This window comes from Panthera pardus, unplaced genomic scaffold (assembly GCF_024362965.1).
Source record: "Panthera pardus isolate Hobbes unplaced genomic scaffold, ASM2436296v1 HiC_scaffold_17, whole genome shotgun sequence".
NCBI lineage: Eukaryota > Metazoa > Chordata > Mammalia > Carnivora > Felidae > Panthera > Panthera pardus.
Window position 1 is genome coordinate 104196431 of NW_026526732.1, and position 18193 is coordinate 104214623.

The window sequence follows — 18193 nt, forward strand, 5'->3', positions numbered from 1 at the left end:
GTCATTGATTTTATATTCTGCAACTTTGCTGTGTTCATGTATTAATTGTAGCAATTTTTTTGGTGGAATCTTTTGGGTTTTCCACATAGAGTATCATGTCATATGCAAAAAGTGAAAGTTTGATTTCTTCCTTGCCGATTTTGGTGCCTTTTATTTCTTTTTGTTGTGTGATTGCTGAGGCTAGGACTTTCAGTAGTATGTTGAACAATAGTGGTAAGAGTGGACATCTTTGTTGTTTTCCTGACCTTAGGGAGAAAGCTCTCAGTTTTCCCCCACTGATATTTTTAGTGGGTCTTTCATATATGGCCTTTACGATGTTGAGGTATGTCCCTTCTATCTCTACTTTCTTGAGGGTTTTCATCAATAGGATGATGTGTTTTGTCAAATGCTTTCTGCATTTATTGAGAGGATCATGTGGTTCTTATCCTTTCTTTTATTAATGTGGGGTATCACATTGATTGATTTGCGAATATTGAACTAGGCCTGCAACCCAGCAATAATTCCTACTTGATCATGGTGAATAATTCTTTTAATGTACTGTTGTTCAATTTGCTAGTATTTTGTTGAGAATTTTTGCATCCATGTTTATCAGGGATGTTGGCCTGTAATTCTCCTTTTCAATGGTTGGTTTTTTTTTTTTTTTTTTTGGTCTGTTTTTGAAATTGAGGTAATTCTGGCCTCATAGAATGAGTTTGAAAGTTTTCCTCCCACTTCTATTTTTTTAAACAGTTTGGGAATAAGTATTAATTCTTCTTTAAATGTGTGGTAGAATTCCCATGGGGAGCCATCTGGTCCTGGACTTTTGTTTTTGGGAGATTTTTGATTATTGATTCAATTTCTTTGTTGATTATGGGTCTGGTTAAATTTTCTATTTCTTTCTGTTTCAGTTTTGGTAGTTTGTATGTTTCTAGGAATTTGTCCATTTCATACAGATTGTCCAGTTTGTTGTCATATAATTTTTCATAATATTCTCTTATAATTGTATTACTATGGTGTTGGTTGTGATTTCTCCTCTTTCATTCATGATTTTATTTATTTGGGTCCTTTCTCATTTCTTTTTGATAAGTCTGGGTAGGGGTTTATCAGTTTTGGGTCTTAGTTTTGTTCATCTGTTCTACTGTTGTTTTTTTTTCTTGTTGTTGTTGTTGTTATTGTTTGTATATTATTTATTTCTACTCGTCTTTATAATTTCCCTTCTTCAGCTAGCTTTAGGTTTTATTTGTTGTTTCCTTTCTAGCTCCTTTGGGTGTAAGGGTAGGTTTTGTATTTTAGACTCTTCTTGCTTCTTGATGTAGACCTGTATTGCAATATACTTTCCTCTTAAGACTGCCTTTAGTGCAGTTTTGGACTGTCATGTTTTCATTTTTATTTGCCTCCATGTATTTTTTTTAATTTCTTCTTTACTTTATTGATTAACCTATTCATTCCTTAGTAGGATTTTCTTTAACCTTCATGTATTTGTGGTCTTTCCAAATTTTTTCTTCTGATTTCCCTCAAGTATCATAGTATTGTGGTCTGAAGTTATGCATGGTATGATCTCAGTCTTTTTTTACTTGTTGAGAAATGATTTGTGACCCAGTATGTGATCTATTCTGGAGAATATTTCATGTGCACTTGAAAAGAATGTGTATTCTTCTGCCTTAGGGTGAAATGTTCAGAATATATCTGTTAAGTCCATTTGGTCTAGTGTTTCATCCAAAGCCATGGTTTCCTTGTTGATTTTCTGCTTAGATGAGCTGTCCATTGTAAGTGGAGTGTTAAATCCCTACTATTTTTGTTTTCTTATCAATGAGTTTCTTTACATTTGTTAGTAATTCATTTATATATTTGGGTGCTGACAATATGGGGACATAAATATTTATAATTGGTAGATCTTCTTGATGGATAGACCCCTTAATTATGTTAATATGCCCTTTTTCATCTCTTGTTACAGTCTTTGTTTTAAAATATAGGTTGTCTGATAGAAGTATAGCTACTGTAGCTCTTTTGACGTCCATTAGCATGATAGATAGTTCTCCATCCCTTCACTTTCAATCTACAGGTACCTTTAGGTCTAAAATGAGTGTCTTGTAGGCAGCACATAGATAGGTCTTTTTTTTTAATTCATTCTGATACTTTATGTCTTTTGATTGGGCATTTAGCCCATTTATATTTAGAGTGATTACTGATAGATATGAATTTAGTGCCTTTGTGTTACCTGTAAAGTTAGTATTTCTGGTGATGTTCTCTGTTCCTTCCTAGTCTTTTTTTTTTGCTTTTTCTAGTGTTTTTTCTCACCCCCCCCCCCCCTGCCCCGAGTCCCCTTTAATATTTCTTGCTGGGCTTGTTTAGTGGTCACAAACTCTTTTATTTTTTGTTCATCTGGGCAACTCTTTATCTCTCCTTCTATTCTGAGTGGCAGCCTTGTTGGATAAAGTATTCTTGGCTGCATCTTTTTCCTGTTTGGCATGCTGAATATATCATGCCACTCCCTTCTGGCCTGCCAAATTTCTGTGAATAGATCTGCTGTGAACCTGATCTGTCTTCCCTTGTAGCTTATGGACTTTTTTTCTTTGCTGCTTTCAGGATTCTTTCCTTGTATGTATATCTTGTTATTTGACTATGAAGTGTCTTGGTGATGTCTGGTGTTTTTTGAATTTGGAGTTCTCTGTGCTTCTTGGATTTTGATGTCTGTTTCCTTCCCCAGGCTAGTGAAACTTTCGCTATAATTTGCTCAAATAAACCTTCTACCTCTTTTTGTCTTTCTTCATCTTCTGGGACTACTATGGTATGAATGTTATTACATTCTAAGGAATTGTTGAGTTCCCTAAATCTATATTCATGGTCCAATACCTTTGTTTCCCTCTTCTTTTTGCATAATTGTTTTCCATAATTTGTTATTCTATATCACTGAAATCCTTCTTCTGCTTCATTCATCCTCGTTGTCTTGACATCCATTTGGATTTGCATGTCAATTATAGCATTTTAAATTTTGGCCTGACTCGTTTTTAGCTCTTTTATCTCTGCAATAAGGGATTCTCTAGTGTTGTTTATGCTTTTTTTTTCTCTAATGCAGCTGGTATCCTTATAATTGTTGTTTTAAATTATAGTTCAGACATCTTATTTATATCTGTATTGATTAAATTCCTGGCTGTCCTTTCTTCCTGTTCTTTCTTTTGGGTGAATCCCTCCATCTTGTCATATTGTCAAGGTAAAAAAACCCACAAAACAAACAGAGGAAGCTATATCCTACTTCCCCTACAAATAAAGCATTGCAGCACTCTATGGTCAGTAGACTTGGTGCATGTGAGTGTTTTGTGCTAGTCTTCTGGAGTGAGGCCTGCTGTGCTGATTGTCAGGTGGACTTGCCCTATTGGAGATGTAGGGCACAGAAGAGTGGGGTTTGGTGTAAGCTGCTCTGGCCTCCACTTGGTGGCACTGTTTTGCTCACTGAAGTCCTTTGTGCTGATGGGTGGGGTGAAAATGCGTCATTCTGCTCTGTCATCCCCAGAGCAGAGAGCTCCGCTTGCCCCTCTTCAAGAAGCCCCTACAGAAGAGAAAACAACCACCTGTCTTATGTCCCCTGCTTCCACCAGATCCCTGCCTTCACCGTCTTATGTCTGAGCTGTCAGCCTGCCTGCAGTATAGCACCATTGTGTTTTATCTCAAACACTTGGCTGGGTTTCAAAACTCCCAATTTTAGAGATCATGTGGCATGGACCTAAGCTGATCCTGTAGAAGAAAGTCTTGCTGCACTCTGGCCCGTGCAGGCTTGTCCCAGAAATTGAATGCACAACTGTGCAGTGGTTCAGAATTTATAGTAGAGTGCAGCAGAAAGCTATCACCAGGGCTTATTGCCCTCAGTCAGTATCCCTGTTCCTATGTTTGTGAACAGAGCAGCTCAGTGGTGCCTGCCAGGTCTTTTGCTCCTGGACAGGCTGTGTCCCTTCTCCCAGATGCACTCCAAGCAGGGGAACTCTGCTCCTGTGGGAACCAAGGGATCTGTAGTCTACACTTCTCACTCCTGTGTTCCCATCCTCCACCCCCACTGGAGGACCGGTAGGCCTACCAGGTGTGACCCTGATGATGGCATGGACCTTTGAAACTTCAGATTTGGTGCTCTGCTGGCTATCAAAACTTGCCATATTCAGCCCCTCTCTTTTTCCCAGTCAATGTTTTTGGGGAAGAGTTTTTCTTCTGAAATTCCCCACACATGCACTTTTACTCTTTCTCTTTTTTTCTCTCTTCTCCTCTCTCCACTATCAGGGCTCCCTCCCCATCGCAGCACCATCAACTCTTCTTCCCCTCACATCAACTCTCCACTGCTCCTACCTTCCATGATGTGGTGGTGTAGCAGGATTCTTGCATAGAGAGTCATGACACCAAGGTTTGTCTTTCCAGGAAACAACTGTATTCCTGTTGGCACCATTCAGTTGGGTTCGTACCCAAAGAACTGAGCCCCGAATGCCACGTGACGTAGTTTTGTTTTTTTTTTTATATTATATTTTTTACTTCTTTGTCTCCCATATATGGTAACACACAAGCATGCAGTCTGATTAAGTGGTCTCATGTTACAAGGTCACAAGGGATGTTGTCAAGTACTTGAATAGCAAAGTTGCCTTAAGGTTTTTTTTTTTCTTTCCTTAGGGAGGGGACCCTACCACAGTGGTTTTTTTCATCTCTATTTGTTTTTTTCTTAAGTTTATTTATTTATTTTTTGAGAGAGGGTGAGCATAAATGAGGGAGGAGCAGAGAGAGAGAGGGAAACACAGAATCTGAAGCAGGCTCCAGGCTCCGAGCTGTCAGCAAAGACTGATGCAGGGCTCAAACTCATGAATAGCAACATCATTACCTGAGCTAAAGTTGGATACTTAACAGCCTGAGCCACCCAGGTGCCCCTCACCTCTATTTGTGCATTTTTGCTCTTTCAGTCCTCAGATCTATTTCTTGGGTGTTCAGAATGATTTGATATTTATCTAGCTGTGTTTGAGGGACGAAGCAGCCCTAAGGTCTCCCTACTCCTCTGCCATCTTAACTCCCACCAAAAGGCATATGAATGTTTAAAGCAAAAGGCTTTAACATTGCATTATAGGGTCTGTAATATGTATACTTGCATATAAAAGGAAAACATAAAGGACGGAAAATAGTAAGTAAGCTACATTATTTCAGATTTTCAATATTTACATATAACAATACAATGTTAACATTAACTGAATTATAATAGTTTAGAAATGCATATTTTAATTCCCAGAACAAGCACTAATAAAATAAGATGAATTGCTAAAACCAAAGATGAATCAAAACAGAATACAAGGGACCATTTGATTATTCTGAAAGAAGGGAAGAATGGAGGAACACAGATGAAAAGTTAGACAAAGGGAAATAGAAAGCAAAATGGAATTACTAAATCCAACCATATAGGTAATTACATTAAATATAATTGGAATAAAACTTTAAGTATAAGGTAGAGATTAGTAGGTTGAATAGAAAATCAATATTCAAGTATATGTTCTGGAAAGAGACACACATAAATTTAAGGAAACAATATGCTACAATAAAAAGATGGAAAATTTTATACTAAAAACATTACCATAATAATCACTACTATGTTACAATCAGACCAAATGGACAATCATTGTTAGAACTACATAAATCACTATTTACTATTTATTATTCATAAATCACTTAACAATAGTAGAGATTTCCTAACTCAATTATCTTGGCAACAGATAGATAAAATAGAAAAATAGAAATATTTATATATGAAATATATATATATAACTTTAATGTTTACATCATATATTTCATATGTATGTATTTCATAGATACATTTTTTTACATGCATTTATGTTATTCTACTCACATTGTACAATTGTTAAACGACCTACAAAAAGTACAAAAGCCTCGTCCATTTTCCAATACCAGGTGAGAGCTAAGTTGCAAAAAAGGAACAGTACCATAAGTTACAAGGAAAGTTTGGGTGTCCTGTACAAGTTATACTGTTCCTATCTATGCAGGCTCCTTAGATCAATGTGTCTTTTCTTTTGAGGACAGGAAGGAGACTTTGAACAGGTCTGACATTGGAATGCTTCTACTTGATAAGCCTTAAAACTCTTTTGGCATTTGTAACACAGTTGTTTGAAATTAACCTTATTAGTTCCAGAAACGCACCACACATAAGCACTCTCCCACCTGGTCTTACAATCTTTGCAGTGAAAATAGCCATATTTTGGTTCCAAAAACTGGAAGTTGGGTTTTCTGAGCAAATCTGTTCCGCTGACTTCCCGTCTGCTTGCTCTTGCGTTCCTGAGGGCTTGAGGCATCTTCCTCCCCCCAGCTCATACTGGCAAAGCTACTCCCTTTTGCACTCTTCAGAACTTGGAGTTGGTGGTTTCTGGTGCTGCTGGCTGTCCTCTGCAGGACCCCAAAGTGCCTTCCTCTCCTGGTCTTCCCCCTCCTTCTGCAGCTGGATAAAGCTCCTATAACCTATCCCTGGTGAATAGACTCCCCAGACCAGCAGGGGTACCTTGTGGCTTGTGCTGTCCCAGAGGGAGAACAGTGTGAGAACCCAGCGATACAGACTTGACCATCCACAGGCTCACCTGCACGCCCACCTCCCTGGTGTTAGCCTTGCAAAGCCTCAGGCTCAGGCTGGCATTCATCTGGGTGAGAATGGAATTAAGCTCCGATTTCTTTGAAGTTCCATAAATAGTCAGAGGCATTTGCAGGCACAAGGAAACAAGGCCTGGCCAGGAAAGTGGGGGGACCAGTGTCTTGCCTCCAGTCAGGCTGAAATATATGTATATATATATATACATATATGTGTATATATACACATATACACACATATATGTATATATATATATGGAATATATATAGGCAATAAATATATATAAATGTACATATATGTATTTATATATACATGTATAAATATTCATAAATATATATACATATATATGCAATGTATATATGAAATATATGTAAGTTATATATATTGTATATATATTGCATATATACATTGCATATATATATTTCATGTATACATTTCGTATATATATTTCTTATATATGTATTATATATATAGTATATATATATAAGTAATGTATATGCATCTGTATGGTTTATTTATACATATATTTCATATATAATGTGTATATACTTTGTAATATATACATTGCATATATATTGCTTATTTTTATATATTTCATATATATATTTTGTATATATGTATTATATATATTTCATATATATTATATATCATAATATATTATATATTATATATATATCATAATATGTTACAATGATATAACATATATATCATTGTATGTTTCATATACATATTTTTGTATATATATTGTATATATATAGTGTATATATATGCGCAATATATATATGTTGCTTATTTATAAATATATATTGCATATGTATATTTCATATAAATAGCATATATATCCAATATATATACACAACATATATATAGCATATATATTGCTTATTTATATACATATTTCATATAGATATTTTTCATATGACATATTTTTCATATATATATATATTTTGTATGCATATAGCATATAAATATGAAATATGTATATAAATAATATATATTGCATATATATTTCTTATTTATCTATATTTCATATAGATATAATATGCAATATATATAAGCAATATATATGCATATCTATATACATTACTTCTTTATATATGAAATACACATATATTTCATATATATTGCATATGTATATATTGCATATATATATGCGATATATATATGGCATATATGTATTGCTTATTTATATATATGGCATATATGTATTGCATATATATGTATTTCATGTATATATAGTTCATATATATAGTTCATATGTATATCTTTTGTATACACTATATACACACATATATATGAAATATATAATGAACTATATATATGAACTATATATGAAATACATATATGAAATATATATGAAATTTATGTATGAAATATATGTATGAAAAATATATGTATTACATATATGTATATGAAGTAATATAATTGAAATATATGTATATGAAATATATGTATTTGTAATATATATATGAAATTTATATGAAATATATATATGAAATATGTAATGTAAACATTAAATATATTTAGCAAATATGAAGAATCATTTTTAAATATAGACTGACATTGAATATTACCTAATATTTTTATATAAAGTCTATTTTTTCTGATACAAACATGATTCTAGTTTTCATTAATTAAAATATTTTTTCTTTATTTTCCAGCTTTCAGTATATATGTGTTTGAGGTGTATTTCATAAATATATATGGCTGAGTTAATTTTTAAAACCCAAGTTGAGAATTTCTAGAATGACATCAGCATATGGCTGATTCATCACTCATATCCCACACTCAACTATAACAATTTGTCATCCATCCATCTAGTGGAGAAACTCTTGCACATTGTTGGCAGAAAAAAATGTGAGTTTGGATGCATTAGAGAGGGTAAGAGGAACATTTGACTTTACTTGCATCACCTCTTCCACCATGTGGCACAGCCTAGTGCAAAGAGTTCTTGGCTCCTGATTTCTCCCGTGGGGGAAAGTAAGAGCATATGAATGGGTGCCTGTTTCCTTATCTGTGCCTTGTGCTGCCAAAGAGCCCATTTGTTTCTTGCTTCATTCAGAATACTGCATCATGAGTTGCATGACTTGGGGGGGTGGGTGGAAAGAAGCAGCAGAACAGCCAATGAGACTCTCAGAGGGCTTTAAAGGGATGCAGATTCTACTAGTAACACAACAGACTCCATCAAGAATCCTACCCATGAGCTTTCAGGGACACAGTTGATAATTGTATTAGATGTTAATGGACTAATCATGCTAATTTAGTTCAGAAATTGTTAGAATGGATAAAAATTGAAACAAAATCCAACTATTTGCTATCTAAAAGAAATGTTCTTTAAATATAATGATAGGTCGAAAGTAAATAGACAAAAATATATACAATGCAAAGTAAAAATATGAAGGTTTGCTCTCAGATAATATCAGATGAAATAGATTTCAAAATTGCATGCATTATCAGAAATAACAAGGGACGCTTCATAAATGATATAGGAGTTAATTCAATAGGAAAACACTGTAACCAGAAAGATTTGTGCCTAATGACAAAGCTTCAGGATTTATTTACGTCTTCCTTTATTTCTGTATTATTCAATATGAGTTTTTATTAAAAAAAAACAAAAAACAGCTAACTACAATGTCTAGATTCTGCAAAACCCTTCCTAGAACTCTCCCAACTTCTCTTGGTTAGGAGGTGGCAACACACTCCTCTGTCTGTGCCTTGATTGATGGCTTGCCAGAGTTGCCATCTTCCCCTTACAAAATTGATATTTGTGCTTCAGCTGGGTGTTTTCACCTTCCTCACATCTTCCATTGCTGTAGTTCTTGTCACTATGCTCTGGCTGTCTTTTGGGACTAGCCATATGTTAGATTATGTTTCCTGGTTCCCAAACTAGCCCGTATCCTTATCCTTTTACATTGTCTTATGCTTAGAAAATCATAATTCTCATACTTTTTCAGTCATTTTATCTACACTCAATGTATATTCGTAGCCCATACCAGTTCCTTTTATTATGTGCCATGAAGGTAATCCCTTCTATTGACTGAAATATAAAATAACTGCATCCAGTAATAAAATATACATGTCACATACTGTATGACTAATCTGCAAATAATATAAATATGTAGCACTCATTGCCCTGAATAAGTTAATCAATAAATCAACAATATTTATTTTACTGCTATTATGTATGTATAATCATGGTATGAACTATCATGTATTCAATACAGTACTGCCAGTATTGGACATTAGGCTCATAAGATTTACAATCCACTGGGGGAGAGAAAATGATTAATCATGGTAAAATTAGATAGCAATGAAGTAGATCACTACTGTCCAAAACTACACTAAGGCCTCAAAAAAAAAAATTAATGTGAATGGAGTTGTTAAATTATTTCATAGAAATATTATAAATGAAATGTGGGAGTGAGGATCCTTACATGTATGTATACCTGGAGTATAACACCTGTAACTTGGCTATGTTAGCTATAGAATGCTTTTTGTTTAGGAAAGTACTTCCTTTAGCCAAATTGCTCTTTGACTGCTTTTTTTCCTCAGCCAGGAGAAGCTGGAAGAGTTATCAGATTGCCTTATTATAAAGGCAGGTGTGTTATGTTTGGGAAAACAATGAAATCAGGAGAGTTGAATTTATAGCTTTTGTTCTTTCACTTCATACTTGCATAGCCTGGACATTTCTGAGACTTAGCTTCCTTATCTTTTAAGGACACAATAATACGTTCTTTCTAAGCCATAAAGCACTTTTAAAGTATGAGCTGTGATCTTCATTAGCTATCTGACTTAAATATTTTCAATTACATGTAAAGCTAAAAATTGTGGACTGTGTTTCTAGGTCCTAAATTCTACAATAATCTTGAGATGTGAAGCCAAATATTAAATGAAGGAAAACATAATGAATTTTTAACTTAGTGTTATTTCAAACCAATATAGAGTTTTCTCATTTCTTTTTGTGTTTAAAAACACATCTCTTTAAGAGAATATTCAAAAGTATAGTATAAAGAATGCTGAGTAAATTTATTTTGAACGATAATGAATGACATCTCAAGCTAATTGTGGTGTTTGGAATAATATAATTATTGCAGATTTTATATAGAACAAAATCAATACAAGAAAGAATGACATTTTCCTAATATGCGGCTATGTTGGGTTGATAAAATTAATCCAATTAATTCATAATTATATTTGTGTTCTCCAGCATGTAAATAATACTAAATTGATGTTTCATAAAACTAGCCATTAAAGAACTTACAAGTTGATTTTCACATAAAAATTACCAGATTGATGAGGGCAAGATGGAAAAACTAATGGCAAAAAGTGACATAAAACATGACTATTATTTTACAGTTAAACAATGTTATGCCATGAAATGGAAAAGGCCATTACCAGCTGGTTGTTAATACCCTAAGAATGCTTTTGTGCAATAATTAAAATGCAAAAGCTAGTCATTCCCATTTTATTGGGTAGGGGAAGCCATAATGTAGATTTTTATAGGAACATTCAGAGTTACTGCTGTTATCCATAACTCTTCTGTCTTTTAAAAATGTAGCCAACAAATGTACATTGTTTTCAGTTGTGCTGATTTATGACATAATCACAGCAATTATAGCAGGGCAAGTCCTATTTGAGAAGTCAGTCAAGCCCTTTTAGCCTGATGCTGTTGAATTACAGCTTTCAAATGTACCCTTGAGTCTTTAAAGTGTCTCTCATCAAACGTTGAATGAAACCAATTTTATAAACATAGCAGAAATTAGGGGTGCTACTACATTTTAAGCTGTCACTTTAGAAGTTTGTGCATCAATTCCAACACATCTATCATTGTTCAAGATTATTTTGTGACTTTAAGAATTATTGCAATGGACTATTTTACATATTCTCAAGGGCAGAAAATCTATTCTATGTGGAGGATCATAATATCTAAAAATAGATGTAATTGTTTTGGAGGCAAGACAGAAGAATGAATAAATGAATATATATGTATATGTTTCTATATATTTGTCTATATATCCCTCTATCATTTATCTATTATCTATCATCTATCTATCTATCTATCTATCTATCTATCTATCTATCATCTATCTATTTATCTATCACCTATCTATCCTATCTGGGTAATAGTGAAAAATCCCAACTTTTAAAATAAAATAACTAATATTCTCAGTGGCACATGATCTACTTTTGTGGCAAAATTATTTCCAGAAAAAGTATTTGTGAGGCATTTTTAAAAGAATTATTACTGAAATAGTTCCCAAAGAAGATACTTTTCTGAAATACGAAGCATAATTTGATATGTAATTTATGGCATGCTTATGATTAAAAGATCTGTCTCACTCTTTTGTAATTGCATTTTAACTAAAAAGAGCTTTAGTTGATTGTAAAAATGATTTGCTTTTTGTATATTTTTAACCTTTTATTTTGAGATAATTTCGGACATACACAAAGAGAGAACTGAAAGAGAACTGAAAAGTTGCAGAAATAGAACTGAAAATTCTTACACAAAAAGTAATAGTTTCTTTAACTCAAGTACAAGGATCAAAATAAAAATTAACACTGATGCAATACTATTAACTAATCTATAGACCCTGTTTAATTGCCAGTTGTCCAAATTGTCCAATCCAGGATCCCATATTGCATTTAGTTATCATGTCAGTCTTTTTTGTGTGTTTCATGATCCTACGTTTGAGGAGACATGGCCAATTGTTTTGTAGAATGCCTCCCAATTTGGATTTGTCCGATGTTTCTTGATGATTAAATTCAGATTATGCATTCTTTGTAAGAGTGCCAGAAAAGTAATACCATGTCTTTCTCAGTATATCATAGGAGGCCCGTAATGTTTATAGATGTTATTAAGGGTAATGCTAGACAACCTGGTTCAGGTGGTACCTAAAAAGTTTCTCCATTGTAATGCTATTATTTTCTCTCTTTGTAAATAATAATTATCTTGTGGGAAGATACTGTTAATTATGCTAATATCCTGTTTCTTATTAAGCTTTTGCCTACTAATTTTAGCATTCATGGATGAATCTTGCTATGGCAATTTTTACTGTGATGTTGCCAAATAGTGACTTTTATTTCCATCATCCCTTCTACATTTATTAATTGGAATTTTACTAGAAGGAAGAACAGCCCATTTTCCCCTTTATTTCTTCAATGGCATATTTATATTGGCATTGACTCCTGGATATTTTATTCTATGATTCATAGTTCATTATTATTATTTATTTTTGCTCAAATTATCCCAGATTTGGTCATGGGAATCCCTTCAAATTTATTCCTTTCTATATCTCCAATAATTTGTTTTAAGCATTCGCATACTTCAGGCAACATGAAGTATTCCATTCTAATCTAGTACTTTTCCTGAAATCAGCCATTTTCTCAGAGTCCTTTCATTTTTATTGAAGAATGGTGTTCAGAAAAACAAAATATGGGCACTAGTTATGCTCATTGCTACTGTAGTGTTACTGTTCTAGGTCTTCTTAGTGGGTACACATGGACATCTATACCAATATCTATATTGATTTCTATGTATTTTTCTATGTGTTTGTTAAGAATTGTTAGTACATACTGATTCATCTGGTTAAGTCCAACACCCAAGGGTTCATTCTAGCCTTCCTCAATTCATATTTATAATTCCTTTCTCCTACAATAAGAAAACTGCATCTCATTATTCACATTCATTTGAAGGTGAATAATCCTAATTTCATAATGACAAAAATCCCAATTTTATAATTACTAATTATACTCTTGTGAGTATAGAGTAGAATATTTGTATGTAGTTCATTTTGTCTTAGCCCGTTAGCTTACAGTCAAATAATGCAAATAATGTTTTACTGAGTTAACAGATTAGTTCTTTTCTTCCCCACACAGTTTTGTGTGGTTTTTGTTAGGCATTTGTAATACAGTAAGTTTGCTTTATTACTGCTTGTACCTCATTTTGTGCTTTCCCACATTCTGGATAATTTTAATTATTTACAAAATGTGTGTATATCATGCATATATCAAACTTTACCGTGGTACTAAAAGTCAGAATTATACCCAGAGGCAACCTCAGAGCCATTCTTTCTACCCCATTTTAATTGCGCTGATTTTTCTACCATATTACCACCTATATTCTGTAAGTTAGCTAATTATATTAATTTCTGACTTTATGCCTTTTATCTGTTTTCTTATCTTTTTTCCTTCTACAATCTTCTTTGTACTTGTCTATTTCTTTCTGGAATCTCCAGGGCTATCAGTTTGCCTATTTCAGCTGGATACCAGCTGGAGCAATCAATCCACAGTCAAAAATAAAGGTTTAAGTTAACATTGCCCCAAGGATGACATCATTTTTAGCAAAAATGAAGAAATTTGCATTTATATGACAACATCATGAGAATAACCTGTTAAAATACGAAAGCATATTATCTACAGCAGGACAAAGAATGAGCAGAAACAAATGATGAAAATTAAGACATATTGTGTGTTCACAGAGACTGCACTATGGTATTTAGCCTCTCTGCCCTTTTTCTAACTCTCTCTTTTTTAGAACTTTCACCACTGCTTGAAATTGTCAACTAAACATTAATTTAGATCTGAAATCTTGAAAGACTTTTAAAACAAAATATTTCAAAGATACGATTAAAATTGCTTGTTATTAATTTTTCATAATTTAATTTTTAATAGACTATTTTTAGGGCAGTTTTGGATTTGCAACAAAATTGAGACGCAGGCACAGAGATTTCCCATATATATCCACTGCCCTATGCATGCATCATCTCCCTTATTATCAAAATCACTCATCAAAATGGTGGTTATTTGTTTCTTTCTTAAAAAAAATTTTTTTTAACATTTATTTATTTTTGAGACAGAGAGAGACAGAGCATGAACGGGGGAGGGTCACAGAGAGAGGGAGACACAGGATCCGAAACAGGCTCTGGGCTCTGAGCTGTCAGCACAGAGCCCGACGCGGGGCTCGAACCCACGGACCATTAGATCATGACCTGAGCCGAAGTCGGACGCTTAACCGACCAAGCCACCCAGGCGCCCCTGTTTCTTTCTTTAAACTAAAGATGAACATATTGAAACATAATTGCCCAAAGCCCATAGGTTTACCTTAGGGTTCATTCTTGGTGTTGTACATTCGCTGCCTTTGGACAACAGTGTAATGATTTATACCCATCATTATAATACTATACAGAGTATTTTCACTGCCTTAACAATCCTCTGTGCCCTGCCTATTTATCCCTGCCCCCCCTTCCTACCACACCCCTGGAAATCACTGATCTTTTTTACTGTTTTCAGTTTTTCTCTTTCAAGAATTTTATATAATTGGGACCATACAAGATGTAGTCTTTTCAGATTGACTTCTTTCACCTAGTAATATGTAGTTAAGTTTCGTCCATGTCTTTTCAGGGCTTGATAGCTCATTTCTTAGCACTGAATAATATTCCATTATCTGGATACACCATAGTTTATCTATTTGCCTACTTATAAGGACATCTTTTTTTTCTCCAAGTTTGGCAATTACAAATAAAGCTGCTGTACATAACCATGTATGGGTTTTTGTGTAGATGCATTTTCAAATGTTTTAAGTAAATAACAACAAACACAATTGAAGGATAATATGATAAGATTATGTTTAGTTTTGTAAGAAACTGCCAAACCGTCTTCCAAAGTGTCTGCAACATTTTGCATTCCCACTAGCAAAGAATGACAGTTCCTTTTCCTCCACATCCTCACCTGCATTTGGTGTTGCCAGTGTTCTGGATTTTGGCTATTCTAATAGGTGTGTAGTGGTATTTTATTATTGTTTTAATTTGACTTTCATTGATGATATATGATGTTGTGTATCTTTTTAAATGCTTTTTTTCCATCTGTATATCTTCTTGGGTGATATGTCTGTTAAGATCTTTGGCCCATTTTGTAAATGGGTTGCATGTTTTCTTATTGTTGAGTTTGAGAGTTCTTTGTATATTTTGGATGACAAGACTTTATCAGGTGTGTCTTTTGGAACATTTTCTCCTACTCTATGGCTTGTCTTCTAGTTCTCCTGGTATTGTCTTTCACAGAGAAGTTTTTATTTTTAATAAAGTCTAACTTATCAGTTATTTCTTTCGTGGATCATATTTTTAGGTGTTTTACTTAAAAACTCCAAGGTCATCTAGGTTTTCTCGTATGTTATCTGCTAGGGTTTTTATAGTTTTGCATTTTAACTTTAGCTCTCCAGTCCATTTTGAGTTTCTTTATATGAAGAGTATAAGGTCTGTGCCTAGATTCATTTTTTTGCATGTGGATGTCCAGTTGTTCCAGTATCATTTTTTGAAAAGATGATCTTTGCTACAGTGTATTGCCTTTGCTCCTTTGTCAAGATCAGTTGGTTATATTTATGGTGGTCTATTTCTGGGCTTTATATTCTTTACCATTGATCTATTTGTCTATTCTTTCACTAATACCACATTCTCTTGATTACTGTAGCTTTATATTAAATCATGAATACAGGTAGTGGCAGTCCTCTGTCCTTCTCCTTTAATATTGCATTGGCCATCTGAGTCTTTTGTTTATCCAGTATAATCTTTATTTTTTTTTTTAAATTAACGTTTATTTATTTTTGAGACAGAGAGAGACAGAGCATGAACAGGGGAGGGGCAGAGAGAGAGGGAGACACAGAATCTGAAACAGGCTCCAGGCTCTGAGCAGTCAGTACAGAGCCCGACGCGGGGCTCAAACTCACCGATCGTGAGATCATGACCTGAGCCGAAGTCAGATGCTTAACCGACCGAACCACCCAGGCGCCCCTCCAGTATAATCTTTAAAGTCAGTTTGTCTATATCCATCAGCTAATTGCTGGGACCTGGGATTTCACAGAATTTATAGATCAAGTTAGGAAAAACTGACATCTTGACAATATTGAGTCTTCCTTATCCATGCATGTAGAATATTTCTCCATTTATTTATTTAAAAAATTTTTTTAATGTTTATTTTTGAGAGAGAGAGAGAGAGCATGAGAAGGGGAGGGGCAGAGAGAGAGACAGAGACACAGAATCTGAAGCAGGCTCCAGGCTCTGCGCTGTCAGCACAGAACTCAACATAGAGCTCAAACTGATGAGCCGTGAGGTCATGACCTGAGCCGAAGTCGGACACTCAACAAACTGAGCCACCCAGGCGCACCTCCATTTATTTTATTCTTTGATTTCATTCATTGAATTTTGTAGTTTTTCCTCTGATAGGACTTATACATATTTTGTTAGATTTATAACTAAGTATTTCATTTTTGAGGTGCTAATGTAAATGACATTGTGTTTTTAATTGCAGGTTCCACTTGTTTCTTATTGGTCTATAGGAAAGCAATATAGTTTTTTTTTTTTTATTCTTTAATGTCCATGGGATCAGATGAGCCCTTCTTTCTTTCTTTTTTTTAAAAAATTATTTATTTATTTATTTATTTATTTATTTTTAAATTTACATCCAAATTAGTTAGCATATAGTGCAACAATGATTTCAGAGTAGATTCCTTAATGCCCTTTACCCATTTAGCCCATCCCCTGTCTCACAAAAACCTCTGTTTGTTCTCCATATTTAAGAGTCTCTTTTGTTTTGCCCCTGCTGTTTTTATATTATTTTTGCTTCCCTTCCCTTGTGTTCATCTGTTCTGTATCTTAAAGTCCTCATATGAGTGAAGTCATATGATATTTGTCTTTCTCTGACTGACTCACTTTGCTTAGCATAATACCCTTCAGTTCCACCCACGTAGTTGCAAATGGCAAAATTTCATTCTTTTTGATTGCCGAATAATTCTCATTGTATATATATACCACATCTTCTTTATCCATTCATCCATCGATGGGCATTTGGGCTCTTTCCATACTTTGGCTATTGTTGATAGTGCTGCTATAAAACATTGGGGTGCATGTGTCCCTTTGAAACAGCATACCTATATCCCTTGGATAAATACCTAGTTTTTATCTATCAATACAATTGCTGGGTCATAGGGTACTTCTATTTTTAATTTTTTGAGGAACCTCCATACTGTTTTCCAGAGTGGCTGCACCAGCTTGTATTCCCACCAACAATGCAAGATATATCTTCTTTCTCCACATCCTCGCCAACATCTGTTGTTGCCTGAGTTGTTAATGTTTGCCATTCTGATAGGTGTGAGGTGGTATCTCAGTTTGGTTTTGATTTGTATTTCCCTGTTGATGAGTGATGTTGAGCATTTTTTCATGTGTCGGTTGGCCATCTGGATATCTTCTTTGGAGAAGTGTCTATTCATGTCTTTTGCCCATTTCTTCACTGGATTAGTTTTTTTGTGTGTGTGTTGAGTTTGAGAAGTTATTTATAGATTTTGGATACTAACCCTTTATCTGATATGTTGTTTTCAAATATCTTCTCCCATTCTGTTGGTTGACTTTTAGTTTTGCTGACTGTTTCCTTTGCTGTGCAGAAGCTTTTTATTTTGATGAGGTCCCAGTAGTTCATTTTTGTTTTTGTTTCCCTTGCCTCTGGAGACATGTTGAGTAAGAAGTTGCTGCGGCCAAGATCAAAGAGGTTTTTACCTGCTTTCTCCTCGAGGATTTTGATGGCTTCCTGTCTTACATTTAGGTCTTTTATCCATTTTGA

General features: G+C 34.2%; 1 pseudogene; it reads right to left on the reverse strand.

Annotated features, from left to right (window-relative positions):
- Nucleotides 1-5984: 5984 nt before the first annotated feature.
- On the reverse strand, nt 5985-8514 carry LOC109271395 (ZAR1-like protein; annotated as a pseudogene).
- Nucleotides 8515-18193: the final 9679 nt, after the last annotated feature.